This window comes from Capricornis sumatraensis, chromosome 10, assembly GCF_032405125.1.
Source record: "Capricornis sumatraensis isolate serow.1 chromosome 10, serow.2, whole genome shotgun sequence".
NCBI lineage: Eukaryota > Metazoa > Chordata > Mammalia > Artiodactyla > Bovidae > Capricornis > Capricornis sumatraensis.
In genome coordinates, this window is record NC_091078.1 from 64,704,200 (window position 1) to 64,720,436 (window position 16,237).

Here is a 16,237-nt window from a genome sequence, read left to right on the forward strand (position 1 = left end):
TTGGATTGGGAGTTTGGGACTAGCAGACGCCAACTATTATTTATGGAACAGATAAACAATGAGCTGCTATTGTAAAGTAGAGATAACTATATTCAATATTTTATAATGAACCACAATGGAAAAAAAGTAGGTCCAATTATATAACATAAATATCCCACTACATCATAAACAGGCTATAAACAGAATATAACAATGGCTATGACTTGGAACAAACCTGAGTTATAACATGGAAAGTCAGCCCTAGGTTTCCTAGCCAGTGCTCTACTGAGACCTGATTAAATATGAATTGCAATAAAGAGACAGAAGGAGGTCACAACTTACTTATAAATTCACCTGATCCAACCTTTCCCAAAATACATTCCCTATTCAAAACAGATGACACAGCACTTCCTATTAATTACATAATACAGTACTGATTTTTCAAAAATCTGTCCATTTTGACGTTAGCATCAGTTCTATGCACTAGGGTGCTGATCTGAGTACACACACACACACACACACGACATACTCACATACACATATCACATACATGTACCACATACAATACACATCACACAGACATCACATACAGACATCACAAGCATACACCTATATATCTCTCACACACACACACCACACATACTATACAAATATACATCACACACCATCACCACACACACACTACACACTCTCACTCCTGAAGCCAAATATTCTGGTATTTTTGTAATCAGTATTTCACGACAATGTGTATTTGTGATTATGAGTTTTGTGATTTCTACTTAGCTAATTAAACCTAGGGAAATTAGTGTGTTTCTCTCAATTTCCTTCAAAGTTCATTTTTCTATCACAACTTAATTGAGTTATAAGGCTGCAATAGAGACAAATTAAGATTTCCGATTATGTTCTCCTTCTTCAGAAATATGCTGACACCGTAGTTCCAGTTATATTTGAACTGTCACTTTACAAAGGTATATACAGCACTTTTAATTATAAGACCTAATCTTCTGAATTGGTTTGATTTGTATGTTGCTGGAATCAGCTTTCATGTAAAATTGGTTTTATTAAAATTTTAAAATAAAATATCATGTCAGGAACCCTATTTATTTCTCTTAGAAAAACTGCTGAAGTGGTTTATGTATGTCAATAATTCTCTTTCTGAAATTTTTAACTTCCAGGAAAAATCCATGTGTACAATTTTGAAGAATCTTTCAGTGATTTTGGCTCCAATAAGTTACATTTGTGTAGATACTGCTCTGAAATGATACTCTTGATAAAAGTATTTCTGCCAACTAATGCCCCAAAGCCTTTAAACTCAATTCTTATTTATACAATGAAATGCCTTTCCAAACTCTTCTCCCTGGTTTGTTTGCATTTAACAGTAAAGCTTAACTTCAAATTCTTTTTTTTTTTTAAAAGAGTCAAAAGTGCTCTTTCATATCCATTAAATCAAGATCCCCATGAAACATGGGGCTTGTCCTTCTTATGCTATATGTTTGCATACAACTTTGGTGTTTGTATTTATTTCCTATTAATATTAATAACTGAAAACTAAGATCCTCATCCAAATTTGAACTGAGAACTTAGTGTGTGCTAAGCTTTGCATCTAGCATTTCATGTGCACTATTTATTTTATTTTATTTTTAATTTTTTAATTTTTTTTAAATTTTAAAATCTTTAATTCTTACATGTGTTCCCAGACATGAACCCCCCCTCCCACCTCCCTCCCCATAACATCTCAGTGGGTCATCCCCATGCACCAGCCCCAAGCATGCTGTATCCTGCGTCAGACGGCTGACACCACTCTTGCCTTCATTTAACAAATGTGAAAACTGAAGCACAAAGAAGTGAAAGAAAAAGACCCTTTCTCTGTGTTGTAGTTTACAGTATTAACATCTAATCCCATCTGTCTGACCCTAGGACCCAGGCTCTTGACATTTCCCACAACTCAGAACTTGGAATTAGAATAAAATCAAGGCTGCAAAAAGTAAAGGGTAGGTTGAAGATGTGAATACAAGTTTTCCAATACACCAATCAAAACTGAAACAGAAGAGTAAGCTAACTTGCTTACAATGAAAGTAATTTGAGATCAGGTCCAGTGATGAAAACAGTCTAAAACTCCAAGCCCTCTGTCTGCTGGTTAATCCTTGGACAGGATAGAAAGAAAGAAGGGAAATTCCTCTGGTCCAGATTTCCCAAGTGAAGCTCCCTCTTCTGGGAGATGTGAACAGAAGAGTAATTTGGCAAACACATTTGGGGATTATTGCACAATATTTCTCACTCTCAATGTTTCATAATGTGACTTGACTATTAAAAAGATTGTGACAAGTCCTGCATAAAAGACACCTTCTTAATTATGTTTAATCAATGTTGCTCAGATTTACTAATTCACAGATCCCATTTGCGAAGGTAGCACAATGATGCCCCAAAGATGTTCAATGCTTATATCTCAGAAATGTTGATTAGGTTGTATCTTATGGAAAGGAAAGTATAAGATTGTTGGAATTACGATTGTTAGTTAACTGACTTTGAGATGAGATTATCTAGTGGGCTCACTCTGGGTCACTGTATGAGAGAAAGAAGAAGAGTCAGAGAGAGTTTCAAACACGCTACACTATTGGCTTTGAAGATGGACCATGAACCAAGGGACGGAGTCAACCTCTAGAATCCGGAAAATAGAAGGAATCAAGTTCTTCAAATTTCAGAAGGAAGACAGACTTGCAGACACCTTGGTTTTAGACATCTGAGACACCTTTTGGACCTTGGACCTTCAGGACTATAAGATAATCCATCTTGTCTTATATTGTTTTAAGCCACTGCTGTTAAGGTAATTTGCTACAGTGGTACAGGAAACTAATACACCATTCTGCTTGCAACACCTAATGTCAAACTTAATTTCGGAAATACAGATCTAGTCCATTATCCTGGCTTGATGAGACATTTTAAAAGCTTGTGGAAAATGGAATTCTGACGTTTCAATGTAGTTTCTCTAAAATGTTAACGTGAACATGAATTGTGTGGGTGTGGTTTTAAAAATACAGATTCTGATTCTATAGGTCTAGGGTGGAACCTAAAATTTTGCATTTCTGAAAACCTCCCAGGTGATATTGGTGCTGATGCTGCTGGTTGATATTCACATTTAGAGCAGCAAAGTTAAAAGTGTACACCAGCCCCCTCTCCCCTGCAAAAAGAAAGAAAGATAGAAAGAAAGAAAAATGAAGCAAACAAACCCAAAACAACTCTAGCCTTCTGAGGAAAACTTTGGTAAAAGGAATCCCATGAAGTTTCAAACAGAAAATGCCTACCTGGAGATAAACAATCAAGGAAATAGATTTGTAAGAATGGCTTCATCCATCAGTGTTTATGACAAAGAAAAATTTCTGCACAAAGGGGGCAGAAGAGAAATGTCACAATTCATTGATGTCTCCTATTTCTAACAATTTAGAAACAATCTGCATCCCTAATAAGACAGAAGCAGCATGAAGCATAAGAGGAGGTCTTATGAAATATTCTCAATTTGACCACAAAGCCACCTAAAATAATTGTTTAGCACTGTAAAAAGTATTAGAGTCACACAGAATAACATAAAATATAAAATAAGACTCTGGAAGTTTCTGCCTTATTCTCTTTTAAAAACTGTACTTTACAACAAATTTTATTCCCAATGTTTCATCCTTGCTTTAGAAACACCCAAGAGGATGGAACCAGAAAGCCTCATCAATTATCTCACCTCTTACCTGCCTAGGGGAGGAAAAAGGGCTTAAATAATATAGAGGGTGCCAAAGAGAACCATTCTCTGCTACCTTGCCAGCACAAAAAGAACAGATGCTTTTTTTCTTTTTTTCTTTTCAGAGTAAATTTAGTGTCCATGAAAGGTGCCAAGTTAAAATCCCTAGAAACGAATGCATTCTCCTTACCTGCAAGTCTGGCAATGGTGATAAAAGCTTTTTCATAAAACTGCTCAGTCCCACAGGAGAGCTCATTTCTGGACCATTTCTACTTAACTGGTCTTTATATAAGGAGATAGAAATTACAAGCTCAACCATTAGCAAGCTGTCGATTGTAGGTAGTTTAAAGATTAACTCAAAATACATTGTTCCGTGACTCGAGACACCTTTGTTTCAACATTACCACATGCGTACAGTGCTGTGGGCTTTACAAAGCACTCTATAATAGTCGACACTTACTGGAAACAATTTTCTGAGCTCTTGCTACGTGCCAGGCATGCCGAGGCTTTGTATCAGGGCTTTACATGTTTTATTATATTTACATTTCATGACAGTCTATAAACAGGTATCACCACAATTTTAATTTTGTAGCTGCACAAGCCAAAAACACAGCGTCACCACATATGTTGCCTATGGGCACACAGCTAACCAGCAGAGGAGCCAGGACTTTAATCCAGGGGACGGTTCCAGAGAGTACTCATTTCATAAGATAACTGCTGTCACAATTAAAAGACACAAAATTGTCTAAATGATGAAACTGATACATAGGGAGCATGGAATGCCAAATGTCATACACAGGAAGTCATATTTAAAGGCAGCATTCTGCCTTTCAGAGACCAAGGCCTTTCCAACTGTTCTAGATACAGTGAGTTGGCATGCTACCTTTCACTGAGTTTTGCTGGTGTTGATAGGTTCAACTTTTGCCCATAAGAATAAGAAAAGCTATGACAAACCTATACAGTGTATTAAAAAGCAGAGATATTCCTTTGCCGACAAAGCTCCAGATAGTCAAAGCTACATTTTTTCCAGTAGTCAGGCATGGATGTTAAGAGTTGGACCATAAAGAAGGCTGAGCGCCAAAGAATCAATGCTTTTGAACTGTGGTGCTGTGCTTTAGAAGACTCTTGAGAGTCCCCTGGACAGCCAGGAGATCAAACCAGTCAATTCTAAAGGAAATCAACTCTGAAGATTCATTGGAAGGACTGATGATGAAGCTGAAGCTCCAGTACTTTGGCCACCTGATGCGAAAAACTGACTCACTGGAAAAAATCCTGATGCTGGCAAGGATTGAAGGCAGGAGGAGAAGGGGATGACAGAGGATGAGATGGTTGGATGGCATCACCGGCTCAATGGATATGAGTCTGAGCAAGCTCCAGGAGACTGTGAAGGACAGGGAAGCCTGGCATGCTGCTGTCCATGGGGTCACAAAGAGCTGGACACAACTGAGCACCTGAACAACAATATCAACAAACCTTTTTAGAACTAATGAGTAAACAAAGTGTTAAATGTTTCTGACTTTCCAATGAGACAATAAATTAAGTTTTATTTTAACAGAGCAAACACACCTATTTCTGATGGGACCATCCATGGCTTGGAAGAAACTCAGGCTGGTGAAGTTCCCTTGTGGTCATGAGGTCCCCTTCCTGGCACTGAATCAAGAGAGGTTTATAGGGAAGAACATGGGCCATGGTTTTCAGGACCAAGATAAACAGTCCAGATGTGACCATTTATTTGATAAAACTGATTCCCAGCAGGAAAAACCATAACCACAATTCAACAGGCATTTCATAGAAGCAGTTCTTCGGGTTCAATGAATATAAACCAACTAAAGCTTGCTTTCTCACTTACACACACTGGCATAGACACACACATCAGAACGTATGAAGTCCTGGAGAAGCATTCACACCGTGGAAATGGTGTTTAGCTGTTTTACAGGAGTGGAGCTAAAAAGGCATGAAGTCAAGGGTGGCCACTCCCCATTTTCTCTTTGGGGCACACCTTACAGCTGTTTGCTGCCTTACCTTTCTACCTTCTTTCAACTTTATACTCCTGTCTCCACAAAGAACTTTCTCTGCTTCCTCATGGTTTCTGGTCCCTCATAACATGAGCTTTCTCTTATCTACAGAAGGTACTCAGTCTTCTTTACGGTCCTACTCTCTCTATATAGTCATATAGCTTTGACTACACCTTAGCCTTCCCAAAACACTAAATGACAACTGGGTTTGATATGTCTTCAGTTCAGTTCAGTTCAGTCACTCAGTCGTGTCTGACTCTTTGCGACCCTATGAATCGCAGCACGCCAGGCCTCCCTGTCCATCACCAATTCCTGGAGTTTACCCAAACCCATGTCCATAGAGTCAGTGATGCCATCCAGTCATCTCATCCTCTGTTGTCCCCTCCTCCTCCTGCCTCCAATCCCTCCCAGCATCAAGGTCTTTTCCAATGAGTCAACTCTTTACATGAGGTGTCCAAAGTACTGGAGTTTCAGCCCCAGCATCAGCCCTTCCAATGAACACTCAGGGTTGATCTCCTTTAGGATGGATTTATTGGATCTCCTTGCAGTCCAAGGAACTCTCAAGAGTCTTCTTCAACAACACAGTTCAAAAGCATCAATTCTTCAGTGCTCAGCTTTCTTCACAGTCCAACTCTCACATCCATACATGACTACAGGAAAAACCATAGCCTTGACTAGATGGACCTTTGTTGGCAAAGTAATGTCTCTGCTTTTGAATATGCTATCTAGGTTGGTCATAACTTTCCTTCCAAGGAGTAAGCGTCTTTTAATTTCATGGCTGCAATCACCATCTGTAGTGATTTTGGAGCCCAAGAAAATAAAGTCTGACACTGTTTCCCCATCTATTTCCCATGAAGTGATGGGGCCAGATGCCTTGATCTTAGTTTTCTGAATGTTGAGCTTTAAGCCAACTTTTTCACTCTCCTCTTTCACTTTCATCAAGAGGCTTTCTAGTTCCTCTTCACTTTCTGCCATATGGGTGGTGTCATCTGCATATCTGAGATTATTGATATTTCTCCCAGCAATCTTGATTCCAGTTTGTGCTTCTTCCAGCCCAGCATTTCTCATGATGTACTCTGCATATAAGTTAAATAAGCAGGGTGACAATATACAGCCTTGACATATTCCTTTTCCTATTTGGAACCAGTCTATTGTTCCACGTCCAGTTCTAACTGTTCCTTCCTGACCTGCATGTAGGTTTCTCAAGAAGCAGGTCAGGTGGTCTAGTATTCCCATCTTTTTCAGAATTTTCCAGAGTTTACTGTGATCCACACAGTCAAGGCTTTGGCATAGTCAATAAAGCAGAAATAGATGTTTTTCTGGAACTCTCTTGCTTTTTCGATGATCCAGTGGATGTTGGCAATTTGATCTCTGGTTCCTCTGCCTTTTTTAGAACCAGCTTGAACATCTGGAAGTTCATGGTTCACGTATTGCTGAAGCCTGGCTTGGAGAATTTTGAGCATTACTTTACTAGTGTGTGAGATGAGTGCAATTGTTCAGTAGTTTGAGCATTCTTTGGCATTGCCTTTCTTTGGAATTGGAATGAAAACTGACCTTTTCCAGCCCTGTGGCCACTGCTGAGTTTTCCAAATTTGCTAGCTTATTGAGTGTAGCACTTTCATAGCATCACTGAAAGAGGAACTCCCCAGGTTGGTAAGTGCCCAATATGCTACTGGAGATCAGTGGAGAAATAACTCCAGAAAGAATAAAGGGATGGAGCCAAAGAAAAACAATACCCAGTTGTGGATGTGACTGGTGATAGAAGCAAGGTCCGATGCTGTAAAGGGCAATATTGCACAGGAACCTGGAATGTCAGGTCCATGAATCAAGGCAAATTGGAAGAGGTCAAACAAGAGATGGCAAGAGTGAACGTCGACATTCTAGGAAATCAGCTAACTAAAAAGGACTGGAATCATGAATTCAACTCAGATGACCATTATATCTACTACTGTGGGCAGGAATCCCTTAGAAGAAATGGAGTAGCCATCATGGTCAACAAAAGAGTCTAAAATGCAGTACTTGATAGGTCTTATTTACTTTGAAATGACTCAGTTTATATTCAACTCATTCCGCAGAAGACCTGAGATTTCCTGTTTTCTAAATATATCTTTTCTCCTAATATTCTTGCCAATTCACCCTTACGCTTCATCATGGCACATGCCATACATGCTCTGAGCTTACTCTTATACTTGTCTTACCAACTGGACAGTGGCAATGCTACAGCAGCAGTCACAGCTTACTCATCATATGTCCTTAACATAAGTAAATGCCTATGTAAACTGGTGTTCAATGGATGCTTTGCAGATCCATAGTAAATGAATCCAAAAGTCTGTATATGAAATAATCAGTAAGTAAGTTAGAATGAAGAACAGAAAAAAGGAAATGAGATGGTCCTTTAAGAAGAGTAACATGCTGAATTAAAGCAATGATGTCACTCACTTTTTAAACATAAAATACTATTCAGTTAATAATTATATATATATATATGGTTTTGTTTTTTTCATTTATCTGAACACTGGTTTGCTCAAGTAAGACAAATTGTAGCTTGGGGTTTATCAAATTTTCATTTTTATCTTATATTTAGTTTAACCATGATAAAATTAAAGATAAAAACAAAATCAAACCAAGAGCCTAATACTGCTTAATTAACATTTTTAATTTGGAAATTGCTTTAGGGCATCTTCTATTAAACATGACCTTATCACTTTGAGTATATCTTAAATATAGCATTTATGCATCTTTTCACTGCTAACAATAATTTTGCTAAGTAAATCAAATTCCCCATAATATATAAATGCTATTGTAAACTTAGTTTAGAAATCAAAATGCTATTTAATAACAACTGAAAGGCAAATATTAAAAAGACAAGATATCAAAGAAAAAAGTGTTTGTCCTCACAGTAATATATTACTTAGAATTCTTAATATCTTGAAAAACATCAATTATTACTTTGTCTTATAATAGCCTGTGGAAAAAAGGAGACTCAAATATAATATATATGTATCACAATCATCTTTCTTAGCTAGCAACTATAAAAAACGCAAAACATGCCAATATCTTCCTGTCCATTTTCTTTCCTCTTCATCTTATTCTCTCTCAACTTATTCCTTTTTAAAGTCCTATTAAAAGAAAACCATAATAACATAGACATTGCAATTAAAATATTTAAAATGTATAGGAGCAACTATTTCTTCTTAATGAATAGATATAGATCCAGACAGCTAGATTCATACCATTTGAATATTTACCCCAGGCCACTACTGACTGTTTCAGAATATCCATTCTGATCAAATGTGGCCAGTAAGGGATACTCATCTTTTACAAAATAATATGTATAGTAAATAGAAATAGATTCTGTTTTAAATAGTCACGGCAAAATAAAGCATTGGAAATCTCCTTCTAGCTCACACTTTTGTTCTGTTAGAAAACTGTCTGGTTCATGAAACCTAATATTCCAGCAGTCACTTATCCAGATTAGGGTGGCAAGCCAAAGACTTAATGTGGGAGAAAACATGAGGATAAAATTGCACTCTACGGTTGTAATGGTTCCTTTTATGTGTCAAATTGACTGGGCCCTGGGGTGCCTAGATTAAATATTATAACACACACACACACACATGTGTACATGTACACTGCTTGTGTCTATATATTCATTGAAGCCCAAGCAATGAGAGTTTGATCATGTGGTAGATTAACTATGAATTGTAATATTGACTTTCATTGGTTCAAGATCAATCCAAACAACCCTCATAACAAAACCTAACTGTAAGCTAAGCTGGCAAGGTGCTGTACTTTTGTAATGGAGCAAGAACCTATGGTCCTTGCCCCCCATCATGTCCTCTGCCTGCCTTTTGTCTGTGGAAAACTTTAGTCGAAGGATAAGTTTAATCAGAGAAGAGAGAAATGCAGGAAAAAAGGAAAACAGTGACAGGAGACTCAATGTAGTCATTAAGCATGGCCAAGGCCTTTAGTTCTTCCTCAAGGTTACAGATAATATTCTGAGCCGCATCCTTTGAGCTGTCTTATAGATACTAAAACACCAGGGGAGAAGTTAACTGCGTGGTGACCACAGTGCACCCAGGACATGAGCTGGCACAACTGTGAGATTTGGCCTCAGACAAATGCTGACTGCGCTGCCTCTGCATGTAACACGTTCCCTCCTTCCCACCCTCCCTCGCTCTATAAAAGCTCTTGCCCCACTGGTTGCCAGTGCAGGGGCTTGAGTGTTGGCCTTTGGACAAATGTCTGCCCTCCCTGCCAAGTTGCCTGCATCTGAAATAAAGCAAACTTCCCTTTCCATCAACCTAGCCTGTCTTCCCTTTCCATCAACCTAGCCTGTTTATTGGCTTTTGAGCAGTGAGCAGCCAAACCCTGCACTCCTTTTGGCAACACTTTTACAATAAACCAGTGATGCTTGAGCATAACAACAATATAACAACAATAATAATAACTAATATGCCACATTACTATACCAACAAAGTATTTTTCTATACTTTATACTGTGTATGTGGTTCTCACGGTACAATAAAAAAAAGTCAAAAATTCTTAGGCATTTATAAATCAAAAGGGCTAGGGCTATATTTCAGTGGGTCAAAAAGATTAGCAACTGATCATGTGGCCTCACTTTTGGTTTGAGCTAGTCTGAAATATAACCCATAAAGAACTTGACAATTAGAACTCTAAGGGTATATTCTAGCCCTGTATCTTAGGAATTGATCCTGCAGCAATTTTCATCTCAGATAGTTATGAAGCATGCACTAAGTCCTTCGTAAGACCAGGAGTCAGAGTACATTAAACATTAAGTCTAGTATACAAAGAGGCTCCTGCCTAGGGGAGCCTGACACAGGATACTCTTTTAGAAGTGCATCTTTTCAGGGAATCAAGGGAAAAATCAAGCAAATTAGCCTTTTGTGATTGACTGTGTTGGGATGGAAGTCACACTTTTGTAAGGGAGATACTAAAATTTAGAGGTTGTTCATTTTCTCTTATATCAAGGCAATGTGTTTAAAATAAAGGGAAGGCACTTTCATACACATGTTTCATTAAGGAGGTAGTGGTTAAAATGAGAAATTTAATAGTGTGGGTAGTGCGTCATCTTCTGCAATCACCTAAAACATGCCCTCCAATACAGTCCTACGACATAAGGTTATATTCTCAGTGGCAACTCATGGGAAGTTTAGGTCCAACTCTTTTTTTTTCCTGGCTACAGGTTTATTCAACACAAAACAATCCCTTTCAACTTTACTGAGGTGGCCGACCATGTCCTCAACCAAATCCGCCTCTAAACTGGAATTCAGTTGCTGACCCAGCCCCAGCTTTGGGTTTCTTGTCGGCGTCAGAGGGCATGGCGCTTTGTAGGCGTCTCTGTCGACTTCCCCTTGTGTGAGTCTTGCAGGATGCTCTCCCTCCAGACCTTTGGGCCATAGCCAGCCAGTCTCAGGATGGCTGTGGCGCAGGGTGGCAGGCACAATCTCAGGGGGCAGCTGGAGGTAATTGCGGAGATACTGGATGCCCTCGTTGGTGAGGTACCAGTAGAAGTGTCTCCAGGCAAACTGTTCCTTCACATGGCCTCATGATTTAAAAGACTTCATGAAAGTGGAGCCTATTATACAGAGTGAAGTAAGTCAGAAAGAAAAACACCAATACAGAATACTAATGCATATATATGGAATTTAGGAAAATGGTAATGATAACCCTGTATGCAAGACAGCAAAAGAGACACAGATGTATAGAACAGTCTTTTGGACTCTGTGGGAGAGGGAGAGGGTGGGATGATTTGGGAGAATAGCACTGAAACATGTATAATATATACGAAATGAATCGCCAGTCTAGGTTCGATGCATGATACTGGATGCTTGGGGCTGATGCACTGGGATGACCCAGAGGGATGGTACGGGGAGGGAGGAGGGAGGGGGGTTCAGGATGGGGAACACGTGTACACCTGTGGTGGATTCATGTTGATGTGTGGCAGAACCAATACAGTATTGTGAAGTAATTAACCTCCAATTAAAATAAATAAATTTATATTAAGAAAAGAAGACTGTATGGCTTTCATGACATGAAGGTTGGGTGTGTTCCTGTCTGCCAGTTCGGGGTGCTTAGGCATGTGGATATCCATCTTGGTCACCATCAATCCCTCCTTAAAAAGAAATTCATAAATGGCAATCTGGTTCTTCTTGGGCACCAACATTGTGATGACTGCTGTGTCCGGGGCCGGAGCCTGAAAGTACTAGGTCAAACTCATGATCTCCAGATAGTGCATCAGAAGGCTGCATCATTCTAGCCTTAGTTACTCGACTGGAAATCGATTTTGTGTGTTCTCTGGCCTATGTCATTTGGAAGTTGAAACTCCAAATGAGTTGCTTTACATTATAAAATAATGTAAAAATGTCTGAGAATATGAGAGGAAGAAGAGAAAAGGTCATGGAGGGGAGAGAGGAAAGAGGTGGGGGAGAAGGACCAAAAAGATGACAGTGGGGAAATAAGATGAAGCTGGGGTATAAGAATAATGATTGTATCCTAATCAGTCAGAGATGGCTTTCTCCATAAAATGTGTATATGAGTTAAAGCTCTCTATGTCTGTCTTCTCCATGAATCTGTCACAATATTTAAGAGTTCTGCTTCCTTAATTCTTTTAGATGGGGCTGAGAAAGACCCTGTTAAACCAGGAACACAGATCTCTCAGGAAGGATACATGAAGCAGTTATCAGCTGCCAAGAGTGCAGCACAAATGTGGTAAGATTCGAAAGGCACTCAGCCAAGGCGGCCCTGAAAACAAAGGAAGCAACTAGCTCAAGTGGCTTTCTTTTGTTTTGTTTTAATACTAATACAGGGTAGACTGAGGATGCGTTTAGGCTGATAAGAGTGTTTCTTGAACTTGGAAGTGTGGTCCTCTGTACTGCTCAGCTGGAGACTGTAACATAGTGTGATTTTAATTCGGGAAGCCCAGGGTGAGGCCTGAGATTCTGAATTTCTAACAAATACCAGGTGATGAGGAAGCTGTGAAGCTCTGAGGATAAAGAACATGCAACTTGGAGAGGGAACCATTTTTAAACCAAGCTGAAGTGTCACAGAGAAGATCTGTGAATAGATAAGAAGCCATGTAATAAACTGAGAATTGGGAAAAAGTAACTCAAAGAAAATGAGAAAGTGCCGAGAAAAACTGATGTCTTAAGATGATAGCTTCTTAAGCATTCATGTTTATCCACCAATGTCTTTTTTGTCCATGCTTCAGTAAACACACTAAAGATACTATGGTCCCCAAAAGACCATCTTTGATCACAAGAGGCACAGTCTAGCTAAACGCCAGTGGAGAGCTAACTCAATGTTCAAACCTTCAAAGAAGAAATCATGAGTTAAGATTTAATGCAGCAGTTCTCAGCTTATGGTCCCATATAAGCAACATCACCATCACATGGGAACTTGTCAATGACATAACTTTTTCTGGCTTTATCCCACATCTACTGGATCTGAAAATCTTGGAGTGGGACCCAGGGGTAGGCACATTAAAAGCCTTTCAGGTGATTCCAAGGCATGCTAAAGTTTGTGAAATATTATTCTAAAGGAAGGGTAGGAGTTAGTCTGCAAAAGACCAAGTGGAGGGGAGGGAAGGTTAGAAAGAAAGAGGGAAGAAGATGTTTCACAGAAAGAGGACTTGGATCAGGAAAGAGCAGCCCAAGGCTGATTTTGCTCTTATCCCTTTAGGCAGCAGAAAAGTCAACTTTATTTTGAGAAGGAGAAGCAGGTCTTCTTCATGCATTTTCATCATCAGCCTGGTCCCTAAATGCCTTTGGTTTTGCAAATTTGGCTAAATCATCACAGGAGAAAACAGCTGAGAAATGGTACTCAACTCTTTAGGGAAATAGTTCTCAGCCTGCTCATGTATTACAAGTACCTTAGGAGCTCTAAACAGATGCAGGGGGTGACAAAGAACAATTAAACTGAATATCTGGGGCTGGGTCCAGGCATCAGGTTTTTCTAAAGCTCCTCAGATGGTTCTAATGAGCAGCAAGAGTTGACTGATGCACGGTTTAGTTTGAAAGAATAAGAGTCAGCAAAGTTATGCTTCTGGTAGAATATCTTTGCTGTTGCTTAAGGCAAGAAACAAAAGAAGAGGGTGGCTGACAATGAGATAGCTAGATAGCTTCACTGACTCAATGGACATGAATTTGACCAAACTCTAGGAGACAGTGAAGGACAGAGGATCCTGGAAGTCCATGGGGTCGCAAAGAGTAGGACACAACTGAGCAACTGAATAACAACAAAAAGGCAAAAAAAGAATACAGGAGTGTTCATTTTGGCTTTCTTGTTCAGGTCCCTTCTTTTCATACTTGGTAAAATCTTCTGTTAAACTGTAGGTGTATCTTCAAGAGCAGAATGACTCATGGATCCCACCATACGACTGTAGTAGAAACCATATGCTTCCATGGAAGACAGCCTAGTTTAGAGAACATCCTTCCTTCTAGGTCATCTGCTTCTGATTATACAGGGGTTCTGTGCTTTCATTTCTTTTGAGATAGGTCACAATTCCAAATCGTAGATAACTGATAGCAATAGGAAATAATAATCTAGTCCAAAGACATGTGAACATATGGAAGTTTTACCTGCTGGAAGTTTTATTGACTACCCCTCCCCCTAGTCAATTTTGCATCCATGTGCAAATGTCTTTCAGTATTCCTGATCTATAAATTTGTCTGTTCTTTGGTTCTTCTCTGAATTAGTTGTAACATCACCCAGGGTCCTCTGTTAATACTTAAATAAAAATTTCAATGGGCTCATTTCAAATCTGTACGAGACTCATGATTTCACCATTATCGCAGGATTATATTTAAATATGACTGACTTTAAATTAGGGGAAAAACATTTGAGAGACATGGGTTCATGAGGAGTCTCTATGGGGTCCAGTGGAAAGCCTTAAGAGGTATTTATAACCAATGGGCCAGTGTCTATTCCTTTCTTTCCCATACTCTGCAAAACTAAGCTCTCATAACAATACAATTCTAACCCCCTCTGGATTTCTCATTAGAATATCAACTGATACACTTTTCTCATTAACCCATTCTACACTTTAACATTTCAAGGCCTTGTGGTAACAGCATGGTTTCATTATGAGAGACAGAATATTCTTCCTGAATTTTTTTGCTAATAGAGAAAGAAAAACAACAAGGAAAACTTCAGCTTTCTTGTCTCCTTGCTAACCAAAGGTAGTGAGATGGGCCTAATCAATAGTTGCCAAAATCAACGTGGGCCTTTTAAGTTCCTATAACCAGTGTCAATCAATGCATTTCAGTTTTCCACAAAGAAGCAATTTCCAACCTTATTCTCATTTTTTTTTTACTCAAAAAAAGGAAAAAATACAATTAACAAATTCCAAAGCACAATAAGCGTTATGAGTTTCCCTGAAACAACAGACAAAAGCACCAGAGAACAATACCCAATTTCAGCAAATATCCCCCCTCTGTTTGGAAAACTACCAACTGCTATTACAAAACCAATTAAATAGCCAGTTAAGACACTAAACGGGTCTCCTACAATTCCAAAGTCAAAGGATCAGTTCAGGGGATGTAAAATAAGTTCAAGTTACATTTGGATATTGAATAAAACTTATTTTCAGAAGAGATAGTTACCTCTGTTGAAAAAAAATGAATTATTCAAGTTTAAAAAGCGAATGTGGTTTTATGTTTGGTGATTCAAGTACATTCAGCAACTTGAAAGTGACACAATGCACAGTTTCTGTTTAGACTGATAAAACAGATACATTTTTTGGGAGTTCATGCCAAAAATCCTGAGCTGATTATTTTCTGCTGGATTGAAAAAAGAGAATAAAATAGAAATCATTTTGTTTGGTAAAAAAAAAAAAATAAGTAAGTAGGCACATTGTTTTCCTTACATAAGGTTTTCAAGGGTGAGTAATAACAATGTTCAAGCATTTCTAATTCACAGAGATTTGTTTGTTGCATGTAATTTCTGGGTACAACTCTGGTCACACACAAACAATCCTTTCTGATGTCACTTGGGCTTCCTTGCAAAAAGCAATTTCCAGCAGCCTCTGTCCCCACTGAGAAACTCCATGTTCCATGACATGGTTTTATTGTTCAAGACCAGTTCTTGTAATTTCATGCAGTAATTTAGGTGATTGTCAAGCATGGTGTATTCAAACTAAATGCTTTCTTTTGAAAAGTAACACTTTGCTATACTGAATTTTTAAATTTTTAGCCAGAAAAAAAGTGAGTTTTAAAATAGCACAGCCTTTAACTTGTATTTTAGATTCTGTTTTTCCTCTTGAACAACAGACTAGTATTTTTCGTTCTTCTAGTGCATTATTAGGAGAAGGCAATGGCAACCCACTCCAGTACTCTTGCCTGGAAAATTGCATGGATGGAGGAGCCTGGTGGGCTGCAGTCCACGGGTTCGCGACTGAGCGACTTCACTTTCACGTTTCACTTTCATGCATTGGAGAAGGAAATGGCAACCCACTCCAGTGTTCTTGCCTGGAGAATCCCAGGGGTGGGAGATCCTA

The 16,237-nt window shown here is 38.8% G+C and overlaps 1 protein-coding gene and 1 pseudogene across 1 annotated transcript in view; both read right to left on the bottom strand.

The window, feature by feature from the left end:
- GRM7 (glutamate metabotropic receptor 7) overlaps positions 1-16,237 on the bottom strand; it is an 881,213-nt gene that overhangs the window by 440,951 nt on the left and 424,025 nt on the right. The window lies entirely within an intron of this gene.
- LOC138087576 (small ribosomal subunit protein eS10-like) lies at positions 10,960-11,908 on the bottom strand (annotated as a pseudogene).